The sequence below is a fragment of the Apteryx mantelli genome, chromosome 2 (assembly GCF_036417845.1).
Source record: "Apteryx mantelli isolate bAptMan1 chromosome 2, bAptMan1.hap1, whole genome shotgun sequence".
NCBI classification, from domain to species: Eukaryota; Metazoa; Chordata; class Aves; order Apterygiformes; family Apterygidae; genus Apteryx; species Apteryx mantelli.
This window is the reverse complement of record NC_089979.1, coordinates 162,641,552-162,659,402: the sequence shown is the minus strand read 5'-3', so window position 1 is coordinate 162,659,402 and position 17,851 is coordinate 162,641,552. Positions and strand designations below refer to the sequence as shown.

General features: G+C 42.5%; 1 protein-coding gene across 3 annotated transcripts in view; it reads left to right on the top strand.

The window, feature by feature from the left end:
• The first annotated feature begins 2,998 nt into the window (after window positions 1-2,998).
• The window catches only part of GALNT11 (polypeptide N-acetylgalactosaminyltransferase 11), a 55,648-nt gene continuing 40,795 nt past the window's right edge, over window positions 2,999-17,851 (top strand). For 2 of the 3 annotated variants that reach the window (XM_067291968.1, XM_067291966.1), the window contains exon 1: window positions 2,999-3,084. The gene's annotated coding sequence lies outside the window, so the exon portion shown is untranslated. Of the gene's footprint in view, window positions 3,085-10,684; window positions 10,703-17,851 lie in introns of those variants that run through there. The other variant, XM_067291967.1, reaches the window with a different exon arrangement.

Genomic DNA, 17,851 nt, shown 5'->3' with positions numbered 1-17,851 from the left:
GATGTTTTCAATGAACTAGCCACAACAGCTCCACAGTTTGCTTCCCAAGTGCTCCCAATGAATTTAAGAGTATGTAGGATGAACTTGTTCTACAGGCTTTTCCTCGGCAGTGGATAACAGTTTCTCTCTTCTATCCAGGGACCTATTTTTGCAAAGCTGTTAGGAATATAATCCCTTTGAGATCTCTGCTGCTGTCAAATTTGCTGAAAATGGCCCAGGAGTTCAAAAGTGTTTGAGAAGAGACAACAGATCAGATAAACCCATACATATATTCTGTGTTGTCATATGACATTATCTCTTCTGGGAAGCAGGCAAAAAAACCATAAATGATATGCAGCAAAAAGTAAGAGTAGGAAGGAATGTTTGGAGAGCAATCAGATAAATGTCCTGTTTCGTCGGGTACTCCAAATAAGATGCCCAGCACCTAGAAAGGTTTTTTTGCCCCATTCAAAACTAACTGTATAGAAATTCTTTCTTCTAGGAGATCTTCAGACTGTTTTTAGTCATGGACTGCCCCTAGGCAAACTATTATGAAAGGAAATCACTCTAACAAATTCAGTTTCTCCCATTATGGAAAGAAAAACTGGAGTTTCCTCCAGTCTTCTCTATTATAGCCAGTCAACTGCTCTACACGTTAACTAGAGAAACTTGTCCTAAATAATTTGGCTTTAAAAGAATAATACATATTAATTCTGTTTGAAGATGTTCCTTTCTCTTTTCATGAAGTGATAGGAACAGTCAATCCAACAAATGAGATGGGACTTACAGAATATCAGTTGTAGCTCAGAGTGTCATTTCTCTTGTATAATTTCTGTGCCCAAGATGTCCAAGAGATGTCAAGAACAGGAATGCTGTATAAATAAAATTTTTATAGTTGAGTACATATGGACCCCAAATTCTGACCACAATTCATACTGACAGAGGATTAGTTTGGGTTACTAGTTCTTGCCAGCATTTTTGCATGATTTTTCCTCCCTTGCTGTGAGCATATGGGAAATTAGTGAATTAGTTAAAATTAATGAGCTGTTGTAGAGTATATTAAAAAATTGGCTGCGAAGATTATAATTATCAGGGATTTTGAGAAATGAAATGGATGTCTCTTAAAGATCTTACAGTGGATGCTGCTGCTAGCAATTTATTAGTTCCGTTAATAAAATAATAATCCAGGCATCAGGGAAACTCTTTATAAGAACTGAAACAGCTACTTGGGTAGGTGAAATACCTGGAATTACAAGGTAGGCAAGAACTGGCCAAATTAGAAGAACTACAAGGATAATGGTTCTGCAGAAAGTAGACAGCGTATGTAAGTCTGCTTTTACCTGGAAGAGCTTAATACACACCTACAATCCTCAGGCTGAATTATTACGATTGAGAGATCAAAGCTGCATATTAGGCACTATGAAACAGGAATTATGAAAAGCTGGCTGATGGGGATGCTGACTATGTGACTATCTCATGTAACTGCACGTTACTTTCATCTTGATCCCCACAACCTCCTTGTCATCTGCCTGCTAACTCCTCCACGGGCTGTCACTCCTTTTCCTATTACTGCAGCTTCTGATTATGTAATGGCTTTTTGGCCTCTATGCTTTAATGTTTTAAAGCTACAGCTTTTCTGACAAGCTGTTTTCTCCTCTGTTCATGTTATTATAAAGTACCTTGCCATAATCTCTGGCTACCAGGGACAAATATGCACCAAAGAATGAACTCAGGTGCATCAGCCCTGCTTAATTTCCACTTTACCAAAATAAAATCTGCCATCCTCAAAGTCTCACTCAGCAGCTATCAAACACTGCAAGCAGCTCAAGTTCTGCATCTGGCCACGCTCAAAAAAACAGTCAGTCTTGAAAGTGCTGAGCAAGTCTGGCACGAAGTCTGTTCCTAAGAATTCACGCAATCAGCATCTTCTCCCAGTTTCATCCCTCAAAGGACACCCACCAAGTCAGGTTCTGCACAAAGCTCTGTCGGTGGTGAAGCTACTCCACCACCCTTTTGCCTAAAAAGTCAATGGTTGTATTACTTATTCTGGATATGAAAAACCTGCTGGTTCAACCTCCCTATCCGAGAGGATGTAAACTCTGGCTTCTAAGAGATATGTATTAAACTGCCAAGCTTAGGTTATTTCAGGTGTTTTAGATGGTGGACTTCTATCAGCTATCTCCCCCCTTCCACTGAACTGCTCCATTTTGCAAGCAATGAATAACCACTGGGCCAAAAGAGAAGTGAAAATAATCTTACTAACGAGTGGTTAGAGCCTGATTTCAGGCCCTTCCCTTCCAAGCACCTAACCCACCAATCTGTATGAACTATTTCTTCCCAGCCGAAATAAAATTTTATTACTTGCACAAAGTGGAACTGCTTCCAAAGGAGTGGCTGCATACACTCTGCTAGGATACCTGCTGCTGTCAGATGGGTGTCTGTATCCCCCGAAGCAGGGGAAGAGACCAGCCCCCCACACGCCAGGGAGCTGCTGAAGACACCATGAGTTGGCCCAGACATCCCCTGTCGGCCTGACCTCCACACGCCTCTATTCTCCCCCGCAAAGCCATAGCACAGGCGCTTTCAGGAGACATTTAAGACAACGAAGCCCAAAGCAGGCACCTCCCTGAGGAACTGCAGAGGGCTTCAGCCTTCGGGGGGGGGGGCAAGGCAGAGAGCTCCCCATGGGCCTTGCCTTCGGCGCTGTGGCCACAGGATGCCCGGTTGCTGGGCAGAGGCGCAACCGGGCCCGGGGGGGGGGGGGATCGAGGGCTGCACCTGCAGCCTCCCTCCAGCCCTGAGACCCCCCTGTGTTTCTCAGCCGGGCAGCAGCCCCGCACCGCGGCCGCCCCCTCCCCTCAGCGGCCGCCATCTTCTCGGGCCGGCCCTGCCCCGCCTGTCATGGCGGCCGCGCCCCGGCCGCGTCACGTGGCGCCGCCGGCCCGCGCGGGGGGGGGGGAGGGGGGCGGGGCGGTCACGTGGCGCCGCCGCGCGTCTGCGGGCGCGAGCGGTGCGCGCCGCCGCCGCCGCCGCTGAGGGCACGGGGCGGGCGGAGGGCGATGGCGACGCCGCCACCGCCGCCGCGTCCCGCCGGCTGCCGCCGCGGTGAGTGCAGGGGGCGGGCGCCGCCGGCGCGAGGGCGGCCCCGAGCGTTACCCCGCCTGCCCTGGGGGGCCGCGGGGGCCGGGGCTCGGCCGGCTGCTCCCGGGGGCGGCTGAAGCTGTTCGCTGCTGCCGCCGCCGCCGCCGGGGGGTCTCGCTCCTTCTGGCTGCAGCGCGGCGCTGCGGCTCGGTTAGGTCGCGGCGTCCGCGCGGCGGGGGGCGTCGGTTTAACGGCCCGGCGGGGGGGCCGCGGGCCGGCAGCGCGGCGGCGACCCCCAGGTGCGGGGGTTTGGGTGCTTGGTGCCTGCTGCCGCTGGGCATCGGCTTGTCTTCGACCCCGCGGAGTGCCGGAGCTCTCCTAGCTCTGTGACTGGAAAACTTATTTCTAAATCACTTCTTTCTTTTTTTCCTTTCTTTTTTTTTTTCCTGTTGTTCCTGTGGTTTTCAGTATATAGTTTGCAACATCGAGGCTCTCTTTTTCCTCTTTGCCAACATGCATTATTTAACGTGGCAGGCTTCCAGTCCTTCTAGCGAGCTCCCACTGCCATGTGGCTATCTTATTTTCCTGGTGCGTGCTAAAGCTTATAAGGACGGCTGCAACTGGCAACGCTGACAGCAATTTAATAGCCTCCCAGGCTGTTTGCGAGGCGGCAGAAGGGTTCTTTGGTCCCTCGTTTGCGGGAGAGCAGCCCGAGCTGAGCAAGCAACCGAGAGCTCGGTGTGCCGGTAGCAGGGGCTTGGAGGATCTGACTCCTCTCTGCTGTGCTCTGGCCCGGGAAGCAAGCACGGCATCCAGAAGGTGCCTCTCCAGATAGCCACTTCACCTTCGGGCACTTCTTCATAGATATCAAGCTTAAAATTGCCTCTGAGACTAATTAAAACACTGGTGCTGTTTAGTGCAGCATCTCTTCTGACCCGTATCCCGACCATCTTTTCAATATCCATTACAGGACGGCTGCAGTAGACCTTGCAGGACTCTTGTATAACCAAATATAAAGTGCAGCTCCTATTCTTCCCCCCCAGAAAATCTCATGACTTGGCTTTGCTGCTCTGTAAGCAATCTGTGCTTTATCTGTTCTGCCTGGTGTATTCGGAGTAGTGCTTTCTCTTTGAGGGAATGGTGAAATCTCTTAATGGCAGTGCAGTAATTACGCAGGTGGGTAGGATCGTCAGTGTTCTGCTACTTAGTAATATTCTCGTTTTTCTGGAAAATGTATTTCAGTATAAGATCAGATCTCTTCTGTCTTTCCGTAGAAAGAGTAATCTGTAAGTGACATTTAATGTTTTTGAATACTTTCTGATCTAGCACCTGCTTCCCCCCTCCCCCAGCATGGATCCGAAAACCTGCTCCCAGAGATCTCTGATTAGCTTAAGCTGATTCAAGTGCAGGCGGTGCCCAACAAAGGGTGGTATGAACCTCTCCCTGGCAGTGTATTTCTGCCCTGCTCCCCCATAGGGAGCCTCTGCATATGTGAAATAACCCAGTTGCGATTCCCAGACCTTGTTTTAGAGCGGCATAAAAGTCCAGGTGGTTTCAGATAAGAGGCTTTTGATTAACAAGCTGTTGGCCTCCCCCGGTGTAACTGTCTCTGAAGAACTCCATGCCTTCTGCATAGGCTTTTCCTCATCTCCGGGTAAGAGAAGCTCCTGCAGAGCTTTAGGAGCCCTTCTGCAGCAGGGAAGGCAAGAAATAACACTGCAGCTCTAATGAGCCTTCATCTCTCAGCCTCAGATGGGGAAGCCAGCAGGCTACGTGATACGCGTTCTGAGTTAAGAGATTCTGACTGCGGATTTCGGGGCCTGTTGCCTGTCTTCCGCTATCTAATTGTTTTGTTTCAGAGGAGGCAAATCAATACTCAGTTATGCACGGGGATAAAACTGGAAAGGCTTGCTGATCAGCTACTGTGTAACAGTGGTTTATGAGAATGGGTGAATCTGATCACCATTTTTATAGTGATGTAAAACAAGGGTAGGTGAGATTCAAGCCGTTTAGGAGGAAGACAGCCCCAAAACAGCAGAATTAGGGAAATAAAGGTGAATGACTAGAAATTTGTCTATACCGATAAGTATAGACTTGTAGTAAATGCTGTAGACTGATAGTAAATGCTAAAGAAACAAAAGCTTTAATAGTAGTTAGAGGGCATGTTTGGGGAGTGGGGCAAACTGGGTTGAGATGATTAGAAGCAACTGAGCAGACAATAACAACGGGAATTGCAGATCTTCTCGCAAGAAAGAATAGGATGCTCAGGGGTGAAAAGAACAGAGAGAAGATCGTGCTTAATTTAGTTGTATTACCTTGGAAGGTACTGTAAAAAGGTTGCAGGGACTGAGCAGCTGGTAGGCTGAGTTTAGCAGTGTGGCAGCTGTGTTGATTGCTAAAGCAGAAAAGTAAGAGGACACTTACAGCTGAAGGGACAAGGTCAAATTTTGAAAAAGTATAACCGTTCCTTTCTGTGGCAATTGAGTTTATCAACTTTCTAAATAGTTCTGTCTAGCTAGACAGTGCTGCTGTTTCCATGTATCCCTAAGCTCAAGTAATTCTCATTCTTACTGCTCACTTTGGAGAATTGCTGCAGTACAGCTCTATTTCATGCTGTTCATCAGCAAAAGTATGCCTGCATATTTCAAGTACAGAAATTAATGTGTTTTTTCCTCAAAATATTTCAGTGGTGAAGCCTGATTCAGCCTCTGCTAGGATATGGGAGGCAGAAAAACTGTCTTGATTCTTATCTAAGATTTCTTTTCAAAACGAATGGAGATAAATGCATCAGCTGTTGCAGCTACTGTGCTATTGTATAAAGTACTGTCAGTACGGAGACTTTGGCTGTTAAGCCAGTGTTTAGCAATGTGACTAAATGCATTCGTTCAGCTCATTCTGAGAAAGAGTTAATGGTGTCTACCACATCCTTCAGCTGTGGTCTAGCATGTTTCTCATGTGAGTCAGCATTGTGCAATAATTAGTGTAAATGCTTCATCTGAAAACTGCAAGCTAGTAATACGCTGCAACAAGAAAAAGGGAAAATTAGGAAGCTGCTGATACTGTGTCAATGTAAACGAAATCTCTGTAAGAGTCTCATGCTATATCTCAACCCTTTTGTATGCAGTATAGGGGTTTTGGCAGCCAGATACTTTGCAGGTTTCAAACTGGAATACGGTGCTCAGGTGTGAATCAACTTTCCCACTGTTTACACTAGCTACAGACCCCCAATGCAGGGAAGCTCGGAATTTCATATTGTCTGCTTCGCGTTCTGTAGTATGAGCGAGGCGTAGGTACGCAGGCTGGGGAGGAATCCAGACCCCACCATCCCACACTGCTCACAGGCAGGTACTACGATGTCTTTATTAGCTCTAAATTCAGTTTGCAGTGGGTGAGCTGTATTATTTTTCTCTCTTGTGGCAGTAGTAGCTGTGTGAGATTATGTATTTCTGAGATTAAAGATTTGACATGACCAACAAGTTAAAGCTTAGCGGCTGTGCTGCAGTAGCTGTAGGTGTGCGTGCTCTAACCCCCCTTTTGCTGTGGGGCAAGCTGCCTTGACAAGAATCATTTCTCCTGCTGCGCAAGAGGGAAAGAGTATATGCATGAAGAAGTGCTGCAAAGCAGCTGATGCGAGGTAGCTGTTTTTCTGCCATAACTTCTTTACGTCTGTCCAAAGACCTTTACCCGTGAGACACGGCCCCATTCAAGAAAATGAATTTTAAATTGATTAAACTGATACAAAACCTGCAGAGGCATACTAAAAACAACATACCTCAATAAATGATTGCTATGTGCCAAACTGATTTAAATGAGTACTTCAATGAATGTTAAGAGCATATTCTTGGAGGTCTTGTTTTTAGTTTATATGAAACAGTCCAAGCATGGCTTGGCTAAATGGCATAGATTTTCTTGTACAGACAGGGATTAAATTAGGATCTGGGTTTTAATTAAGGCCACTTCTGAAGGTTAGAGATCCTTTCCCAGGAAGCACCAAACTCTGTCCTGTTTTGATATACAACTCGTTATGAATCGATCTTAGTAGGTATTTTCTTTTGACTAATTTGCTAATTCCTGAAGTGTAACATCAAGAACAAATGATGTCACTGTCCCCGTTGATATCTTTTATATATTTATTAGTGATTTTTTTTCTAAAAGTGCTGTTCAATTTTATTTATTTTTTCCAGGTTGGATAGGGGAGGAGGGAATAGTTGAACCTTTTCTGTATTTAAAATCACAGCAACTGCCACTCTCCAGACATGCTATGGAGCATTCTGGCAAGCTAAAGGAGTAGGACTGAATTTAAATTCTGTATGCACCCTAGGTATATTTTTTTTATTTCCCAGGAGAATTGTACCTTTGTTGTTTCTTCATTGGCATGTTTTCAGCAGCAGTTCATCAGGAAAGAAGAGAGGAGATGGGAAGGAAGAGAAAACCACACAAATATGGAAGAAAGACTAATTAAAAATGCTCGGAATGACTTAATTTTGACAGTTGGCATGAGTGTCTGCTTCTTTCATCAGCAGACACTCAGACTAATACCTCATGGAACAAGAGAAGAAAAATTTTTGAATTGTGTGCTAACCTTATGTGCTATCAGTGTATGGGAAAGTATGGCTCCTGGTAAAGCAGGAAAATGTGCTTTTGATCTACTGTTTACTTTGTTGCAACATGCTTGATTTCAGTGTGAAAATCCTATGTTTTCACATTAAAAACATTGGCAGTAGATGAGTAGGAAAAAAAAAGTGACCAGTAGGGGATGGAAAAGGGGTGCTCCACAACTCTTTCCTCAAAGAGCCTTCTCTGGAGGAGGGAAGTGAGTCTGTAAGATCATGTAGAAGGAAATCAGAGAAAATTAATTCTTGTCATAACTTGCAGCATTTGGCTCTCTCTACATGCAATATGAAATTTCTATATGCTATTGATTTATCATTCTAGTCCTGCAGTTAATGGCCACAAAAAACCAGATTTTAGTTACCAAAGTATGCTAATAGAAGGTCTGTTTGCTTGCATATTTGGAAAACTCCCTACCCTGTTGTCAAGTACAAAATTTAGCAATGTAAACTTGTTAAACTTGATAGCTTAGTTTAGATATGTGAGTGACAGTGTTTGCATTGACTCTGACTCTAGACATGTTTGTACCAGCAATGGTTCCTTTTTTGTTAGTACTATAATACTGTATTCTGTTAAGGAAGGAAAAAGAGAAAATGTCTCGTATGCAAGAGTTTGGTAGTATGACTCAGGGCGAGGCGTGCTGAGGGAGCAGAAAGAATGGGTTAGTGCTGTTTAAACCCAGAGCTTGGTTCAATATTTATATCGTCTTCCATTGCTGTGGCCTTGGAGTCTTTGATGCCTTTGTTTTACTGTATCAGAGTTTTATACGTGGGAAGTGATACAGTGACTTGTGCAGGATCTTATCAAAATCTGCAGCGGAGCAGGTGGTTCAGCCAGAACGTCCTGTGGCTCAGCCTGGTGCCTTAACTGTGCAGGTTCAGTCAATGAGGTGGAGAGAGTGTGTGGAGCTGCAGTTAGTTTATATCCTCGAGCTTCCTCTGCTGTTACGTTAATGGCTGGAGACACGAGCAAATGGGAGAAGTGGAGGGAAATCTGTATATAGAAATTACTTTATAACTTTTTTGGTAAAAAGTGGGTTAGAAAGCAAGAAGGCTATAAGGCTTTCTCTGCTCTCCTTGAGGAAGAGTTCCTTACTGTGAAAAATGCAAGTCCCACACCTCTGCTGTTCCCCATGGTATGAATGCTGTGGACTCTGTGCTAAAGCTTGAAGCCAGCAGATCCTAGGGACTTTTGTTTCTGGACATCAGAAATGCAAATTAGCCTTGAGTTCAATAAAAACAGGGTTTTATTACTACTTTCAGTTGTTTTACAGATTTTAGCAATGGGCAGCCATCCAGAAAAGTTGAATTAGAACATAACATACTGAGAGTATCTCTAAGATTGTGCTGTTTCCTCAGCAAATAGAGAAACGTAACAGGAGTCAAGAATTATTAACAGGTTAGAGTGAGTTACGTGCTTTCCTATCACAGGCAATGATCTGCCAGCTTTTGTGGACTTGCAGCAAACCTTAACTTGTTTTAACCTTGCTCACAATTTTGTTGCTGCATTTCATCTTTATATTGTGAACAGATATTGTACATTTATGCTAATATCAATTATTCAAGCTCCAAAAAGGTGTTTGTTCCAGAGCTAACCAAACTAAGTGGCAGGGACAAACTGCACTGCCTCAGTATATAGGTCATAGAGTAGTATTTGGGGTGAGCTGTGTTACCTTACCTGGCGTGATTTCCGAGGTTTGACTATAAACGAATGTAATGTTTCTGGGGTGCAAACATAACACTTCTGTTACATTTATTTATTTATTTTATGGAAGTTTCTGCATATTGAAGAGGAAACTCCAGCAGACAAAAGAGAAATGAAGGAGCCAGGTATGATTTGTGGAAAATAGCCTTGGAGGTCTGAAGTATTCGATCTAGTGCTGGAGGATAACATGCAACTTAACCATTCCCATGATATCAGCACTAGAGAGTCCCTAATTCTGTAGTACTAAAATTTAAGTGCAGCAGATTTGCACTTTATACCAGTTCAGTTATAGTCATCTGTGAAGTTTCTAGTCTGAGGTTGCAGATGCATTTAATGTGCTTTCTGTATGCAGCTGTTGGTTCCAGTATTGCACTGAGGTCTGAGCAAGTGGATGTCTTTGGAGTTAATCACAGAACTGGGATTTGCAAAAAATTTTTACAAAACACAGTATCCGTAGTCAGTATTCACAGGCTTAAAATTGAATCTAATTTTGTTGTCCCACTGAAAAGTCCTTGAGTGAGGTCTGTTTTGCTGCCAGCTTTTTTGGCAGGAGAGCTGTGCAAATGAAGTCTCTGCGCTTTTTTTTTAGTCTCTGCGCCCTTTTTTTTTTTTTTTTTTAAGAATCAGAAAATGTGCTTTCACATGGCTTGGGGGGAAAAAAAGGCCAAACCACTTTTGCTTAATTAATTTTTTTTAAGATGATGCACTCAAACAGAAAGCAGACCTAGAAAATTTCAGTCAAAATATGGAAGCTTTCTAAAATTATTAGTGATTTGAAAAATGAGGAGCAGAAGAACTGTAGAATGGAAATTTGCATGCAAACTTAATGATGGTTTTCTGTAACATTATTGTGGCCTGTAATGCATTGCTGCCGTGATGAAGGATGCCTTAGGAATACACTGATTGATCATGCTTCTCTAGTGACTGGCAGTAAAATGACCAGTCTTGCTTATGCTGCCAAACATATGGATCATGAATCAGTTAAAACAAAAAACCCCACTAACAGTGCTTTTGGCACGGGATATGCAGCCAAATGAGAAATAGCCTTGTAGCACTCGTGTCCTAAGACTCATCCAAATTAGCCTGTTGTCATAGCGAGACTTGTGTTTGTTACCGCAGTCCCAGTTAGGACTTGGAAGCAGGGCGCAGCAGCAAAGTGTTAAGTTTCAGGCTCCGTGTTTTATTGTTCACTGAGAATGAAGACACCAACTGGGTTTGACTGCTACTGCAGTAAATGTGTTTTCACGGTGTAACCTTGCACTGCTGCTTTAGTGCCAACTCTTCCGGAGGAAGGTGAGCGTCTTTCTGTTCAGCTGTTTATGCAGAAGTATGTCTTGTCTAATTATTTTGCATACATCTCTGTTTTTACTGTTATTTTAGTGAGCTTTGCAGACATAGTATGCAAGAACAGCTAATTAGATTTTAAACATTTAGAAAAGGTATTAAGCAGCTTACTTGTGTGTGTTTGACCTTGCAGGCTCTCTAACATTTTGTATTTGTATATAGTGCTGGCGGGTTATAAACTCTAATGTTTAGATACCTGGATCTTCAATGTAAGGGAGAGATGGTTGTGAAAGCAGTTACCAGTGTATTTTTTTTAATCTTGCAATTTTTTAAGCTGTACATGAAGAAGGAAGGACTAATCAGAGAATGAATCTTGTGACTATTGCAAAATTCATGTGCCTTTCTTTGGAAACACGATGTGAACGTTCTGGTTTCTCTGAGAATTGCTTTTGCCAATGAAAAAAAAAAAACTCATTGTTTCAATTGGAAGAAAGCTTTTATTAGCAACTAAAAGGACGAAGGTATTTTTAGGACTACGTGAATGGCATGACATGTATTTATATGCCAGAGGGCTTAAAGTAAAATCCAGCAGAGCAACCCTACAGTGCAACATGTTTGCTAGAGAGACAGGTAAGAAAATTCCATGCGTATTATTGTGCCCTGGTAAATCGGGACACTGCAGCAGTGTGATTAAACCCATCTACTGTATAGCACTGCTTTACTCAATATTGAGCACTAGGATTTTGGTAAGCTAGTGTTTCTAATCCAAATGTACTTGCTTTCTTTAATCACAAACTGGACTGTTATGTTAATATTCTTGATGTAATGTTGTACTACTGATTGTGCCTAAAACTAGTGTTCTGTTCTGTTGCTGGTTAACGTGAGATCCTGACTCTTATGAAACTTCTTCCTTCCAAAGCTTGTAACTGCTTTTTGCAGTTAAGTTCTGTATCCTAAAATGAGAGACCTTGTGAAATAGTCTCACTCCTTGGAGAGGAGAGATCTCTGGGCATAAAGATATTTTTTATCAATCAGGAAAATAAAAATCCAGCATGTTTTGTTGTTGACAAAGTGAAATAGGTTAAAGAAATTAAAAACTTCTCCTTCAGTAAGGAAGCATTTGAAGTGGAGGTGGATAAAGAAGTAACTTTGCATTTTTATTTAAAAAAAAAAAAAAAGCTGAAATTTGTTTGCATTCACTCTGGTATGACAGCCTTTTAAGTAAAGCTTTTGTACTGTATTTGAGAAATTCCAAAATGCTTGATAAGCAAAGTCATGTTCCTAGAGGAGACATTCCACTATACAGTCCACAGGTTTAAAAACCGCAGTGCTCTGGTTAAAGTCCAAGGTCTGAAATACAGCTTAGGATACATAAGTGAACAATTTGACAATGGTAGAACAGTGAGGGGTGTGGGAACTTCTGTTCATAATGATTAATTTTAAAATTTTCCATAAAGCGTCATTGGCTTTTTAAACTTTATACTTGCTGCAATTTAATGTCATGTAGCTAATTATTCTTAATTGAAAGATAGTTCTGCAGTAACAACACAACTTAAAATTTTAAGTTTCCTACACCTCAAATCTTTTTCTTCTCTCAGGTCGCGTGTGATCTTAGGCAAGATGGGTAAGGTCTGATTTTTCAGGTTCTTGAAAACTGGTAGCTCCTATCGATCAGAACAATTTCTTTCCATAGGAAGGTATTGTTTCTTAGGACTTCGACAGTTCGTGCAACTAGTCTGTATGCATTTTTCTTTATCTGTGAAGTATAAAAAGTAGCTGTATTTTAAAATTATTTATCTGTAAGGTGTACTGTTCAAAAGCTGTGTTAATTCCAGTAGGATTTATTTTAAGCGGTATGACATGGGTTTGTACAGGTATGTTGAATTGACTAAATTGTTGGCTTTCAAAGTGTCATAAGTTGCACTTAGCAGTGACATGCTCAGGCTAATTAAAAATAGATCTTAATGTGTCATCTCATTAAAATGAATGGGAGCAATGATCTTATGCAAGAGGACAGACTTTGGTTCAGGGTATATTTCTGTGAATGAGGTTTGCTGTCCCTGGAGTTGTATTAGTCTTTTTTAACTTGGTAGCTATTGAACTATCTTGAGTCACTTTTCAGCAGCATCTCTGTCTTTTCACCTGTAAAACAAGAAACAGTGTATCTTCTCTCTGAGATCTTTAAAATGAGACTCAGAATCATTCGGGGTGGAAGGAGCCATGGGGCCTCCAGCTACAACTGGGGTCAGCACTGAATTTGGAGCAGGTACCTCAAGACATTGTCCAGCTGGGTCTCGAAAACCTGCAAGGTGAGAGATTCTGGAGGTTCCCTGGGCCCCGTTCCAGTGCTTAATTATCTTCACAGGGGAAAAACTTTTTCCTTATACCCATTTGAAAGGTCCCTTCTCTCAACTGACGATCATTGTCTTTGATTTTCCCACCTTGCACCTCAGTAAAGAGCCTGGCTCTGTTTGCTTGATAACCCCCCATAGGTACTGTCAGGCTGCTGTTAGGTCCCCCCCCAAGCCATCTCCTTTCCAAGCTGAACAAGCTCAACTCCCTCAGCCTCTCCACACAGGGAAAGTGCTCCAGCCCCCAACCATCCTGGTGGCCCTCTGCTCAACCCCCTCCAGTTCATCTGTGTCTGTCTTGTACTGGAAGATACCAAACCGAACACAGTACTCCACATGTAGTCTTATGAGTGCCGCGCAGATTGGCGTGATTGCCTCCCTGGGTCTGCTGGCTGGGCTGCTGTTGCTATAGGCGGTATGTTACCAGCTGTCCTTGTTGCAAAGGTGCCCTGCTGGCTTGTGTTTTGTCAGACCTCCCTGGTCCTTCTCAGCAGAGCTGCTCCCCTGTCTGTCTCGGTGGCCGAGGCGGTTGTCTATCCCAGGTGCAGGACTTCATGGCATTCAACAAGGATAAATGTGAGGTTTCTGCTGGCCCATTTCTCCAACCTATGTTCACATGAGTTGTTACATTCCTATACTGTACTAGGTCAAAAATAGCCACCTAATTCATAAAGTACAATGACCCATCCCTTCTCTGAGGCCAAAAATTAATGATTGGTTTTCTCCTCAATGGTAAAACTAAACTGGTAGGTGGATCCGGTTTTGTGTAACGATCCAGTAGGTGTTTTTCATAGACTGTTGAATTAGGTAGACTCTTAGATTCTAGAGCATGTGAAACACTAAGCTTTTATCTGAAAGTTGCTCCCATGTTCTAAATGTGTGTTCAATTCGGGAAACAGCCTGAAACAACAGCTGTCTAAGGTGTCCATTCTTCATCTTTCTAGACTGTGAAGCTTCCTGAAGACTGCTTGTAATGTGGGGGATGTCTGGCAGGAGAGAGGGAGGGGAGAAGGAAAGAAATTGTCACATAAAACTGCAGGAGCTACTGTGAATGGCATTTGTTTCTTGTGTGATGAGTATATTACTGGAGTACTGCTTCTTTCTGATCTGGCCTCTGTTCATCATACTGCTAATGCTGTTGTTTGCTAGTGATTGCACAAGGAAACAAAAAAGCATGTTCATGCTGATGGTCTTTTTGGAAGAAAAATAATTATAGTCATAACATGTTGGAGGCCAAGAAAAGAGTTAAGGCTATTGAACGAGCAGAACCTTGTATTTGTAGGTAGTGTTACTTTATCATCTCTGGTTTTGTCCTCCAAAAATAATAAACAAAGTAAAAACTAAAAGCATCTGTAGAAGGTCATATACCAATTTATCCCATTACTATTACCGTGTAGAAAGGTAAGAAATATTAGTTTAACAGTTTTTAATAGAATTCTCTTTAAAAATGAAGATTATATACATCTGGTCCCTCCCGTAATATAGGTCCAAAATACGCAGGCGGTCTTGCAGGAAATCTGGGTAGTATGAGTTGTACCTCCCTTTATTTTTTTTAATTTTTTTTTTTTGAAAAGCTGTTCTTGGAAAAACTAAAAGCAGACCTTAAAGTTGTTTTCTCAAATAATTCCGACTTCTGCTTCAAAAAAACTTTGAGGTTAAACTGATCCTCTGTTTGACCTCTGACAAACATGAGTTTTGGCGCAGTGATGAAATATCTAGTCATACCGGGTGTTTACTAAACTGTTGAGGTTCATCCAAGCAAATGTCGGCGTTTAAGCAGTGGCTGGTTAAAGATCCTGTAACTGCTTTTGCTCTTTAAGCCAAAATATTGTGAAATGCAGCAGACTTTTTTTTTTTTTTTTCTTCCTTTCATTAAAAATATGGAAGGCTCACGTATTGGGTCAGTGCTAGAACTACCCAGGTTACTAATGGCAAACTGTTCCAGGTGAACAGACTGTATCATTAGGCCAATTATTAAATGAACGTAAAAGTTAGTGGGTTTGAAGAATGATCTGAATGTCGTGCTGGTGTTCTGAGGAAGTTTCAAGAAGTTGGTCAGACCTGGAAAACAGAATTGCACTGCGATTACTAAAGCATGAGACTGACAGGCAGGGTCCTAGCGTTTTCTTCTCTGCAACTGATGGACTTTCAAAGGTTTTTTACTAAGTTACTTATATTTAACTCTTAGGTTTAAAAAAAAAAAATCAACGATTTACTACTTCTGCAAAGAACTGAGATTTCTGTACTGGAACTTAGGGAGATTAGAGAGGAGTTTTACTCTTGGCATTTCTGGCATCCTGCTGTGCAAACTCTGTTCCAAGGCTTTGTCAAAGTGGGAGAATATCAGGCAATAAGTATATGGCAGTCACTATAGAGCAACAGGGCTGAAAGTCGGAATATTTGTTTAGAAATACACAGAAAAGAATGCCGTATTCTCTTGAACTCTTTTAATTAAGTTGATGCTGAGTAGGTAGCTTCCCAGACTGTGTAATGTTTTCCTTTCTCTGTCTTCCCACTTGCCTCCAAAATGGGTTGCAATCTCCTGGTAGAGGAGATGCTGCCACCTTGAATGATTTTTGTCATGTTGCACTATCTCTGACTGGATTCCTAGGTATACCAGTGCAATCAACCATAAATCCCATGTATTGCTAGGTTGTTGTGTGGGTTAATGAATGCTTGCGAAATACTTCAAGGTATTATAATTTATACATTATTTGCTGTGAAAGCTCATATATTGTCTAGGGAGTGTCTGTGTCTTCTGTTCATTCTGAATGTTCTTTCACTACCTGCATTTTTGGAAGAAAAAAGAATTGTGTTTGAGGTCTTTTGGAAGCTTACTTTTGGCAGCTGCATTGCTGTTCAGAGATGAAGGTGAGAAATAAGACCCTTCAGGCCTAGTCCAAATTACCAGTAAAATCTGCTCTGTTATGAAACAATTCTTCCTGATGTGCTTAAATCCTAGATTTTTCCTATGGCAATTAGTGTTTTTGCTTGTATTTGATTAAAGAGAATCCTAATAGCAATTTAGTGGTGACTAGGTTCAGTGTCATATTTATTACACAGGTGAAGATGATTCTTATGAGTCTATTGATGTTATTAGTTGGATAAGGCAATTTTGCTTTTTCAGATTAAATTTTTTAGACCTAACTGTTCAAATCTGCTAGCTCTGCTTGCATTACCTGAACTTAGGGCTTCTAAGTACAAAAATGTGCTTATATAATCTGGAACTTCAGTTTCGGTGTCTCTTTCTCATGCAGCCTGTATCGGGCTTGAGGAAGATGCTGATATTTTGGATGTGGAACACGGGTCCTTTGGATCTCTTATATTCAGGAGCAGCTTATTGGCTTAAATGAACGTAATGGTTTGGCTTTGATACTTGAGTTTCAAAATCCTGCTTGGAGAAACCAACAGAGAGGATGGATGCTTCCTTAAGACAACCACCAGAATATGGTGACCATGCATAGACAGTCAGACACAGTTGTTGGGCAGACTGGTAAAGTGTGTTGCCTAGAAAACTTCTCTCCATCGTATTCTGAAATGAGTCAAGGATTACTAGCTTTTTGGGTATGGGCAGGGAGGGGATGCACTGACATGGTTGTACTTCGTGGCATCAAAATACAGGACTAGAAAGGTTCTTCTGGTTCATCAAGGCATGTCCCTTGCTGTTAGAAAGCCAAGCCTTACACTTTTTATAAACTGAGGCAGCTCTGTTCTAGAACTAGGTGGTGGCTTCTCTTTCGTGAATTTACTGGGAGGCTGTTCCAGAATCGCGTTCCCTGGTGGAAAAAATGTCACCTTCTAATTTCCAGCTTTAATCTGTTCTTGAATGATTTGTACTGATTTTTGTCCTTGCGAAAAAGGTTATCCTTCAAACAGCTTTTCTCTCTGTCTAGCATATAATTCCATGGTGTGTTTATACCTGTCCTCTGTACCTTCCTCCTCTCATCTTGGTTTTGCTAGAAGGATGGCACTGATCTGGATTTTTCTGGAGCTGAGCTCAGTAAAGATGTCTGCCTGCTGTGATGTCTTGGTGAATGAACTTTTGCATTCTTGCAGTGGGGGCTTTGAGTGGTGCTGACAAATCTGTGGTGATGGATGCTCATGAGTATTGTGGCAAGCCTGCTTCCCTGGTGTCTTCCAGCCCAACGCTGTCTCAGGACTCCTTGCCCTTTGCCTGGTGTGAAGCTTTGGCTGAGATCTGCTAAGGGAGGAGGAGGAGGAGGATCCGAGTGGGATTGGTGTTGCTCAGGCCTGGAAAACCTACTGCTGCCTCTTTGACCATGACTTCTCTTACGGATGTGTTCCAGCAACATAATCCGGTCTAAAACTGGAGTGAGCAGCTCTGATACAGATTGTGACTAGTGTAGCTGCTTACCACCAGTGGCAGGTAGAAATGGTTGAAAGCCACAGTGGAGTGATCATGTAAATATTCATGTGTTGGTAATTAAGGTGAACTAATAAGCCTTGATGTGGCTTTTTTATAGGCAGCGCTTTCTTGATTGAATAGCAACCAGCTACTGAAAGGGCCTAGTCTTCTGCATGGTGGAGGCTCTGTCATTTGTTTTAAATGCAGTATTTCAACCTTTGTATCCTTTTACAAAGCTGCAAAACAGTGAAGGATGGGAAAAGAAGGTGACACAGCTCTGTTGTAGCAAAGAATGTGTGGAAATAATATCACACGTTTGCGTTTGTTGCTTTTGTTATAATAACCTGGTAGGTCTCCAAGTGCATGATTTCACCCTGAGCAGAACCTTTTCTGAGATGGAAGCGATGTATGACAGTTTTTTCACTCTGGCGATTACTAATTTATCCCTTCCTTTCTAATTCGACTATGTCTGTCT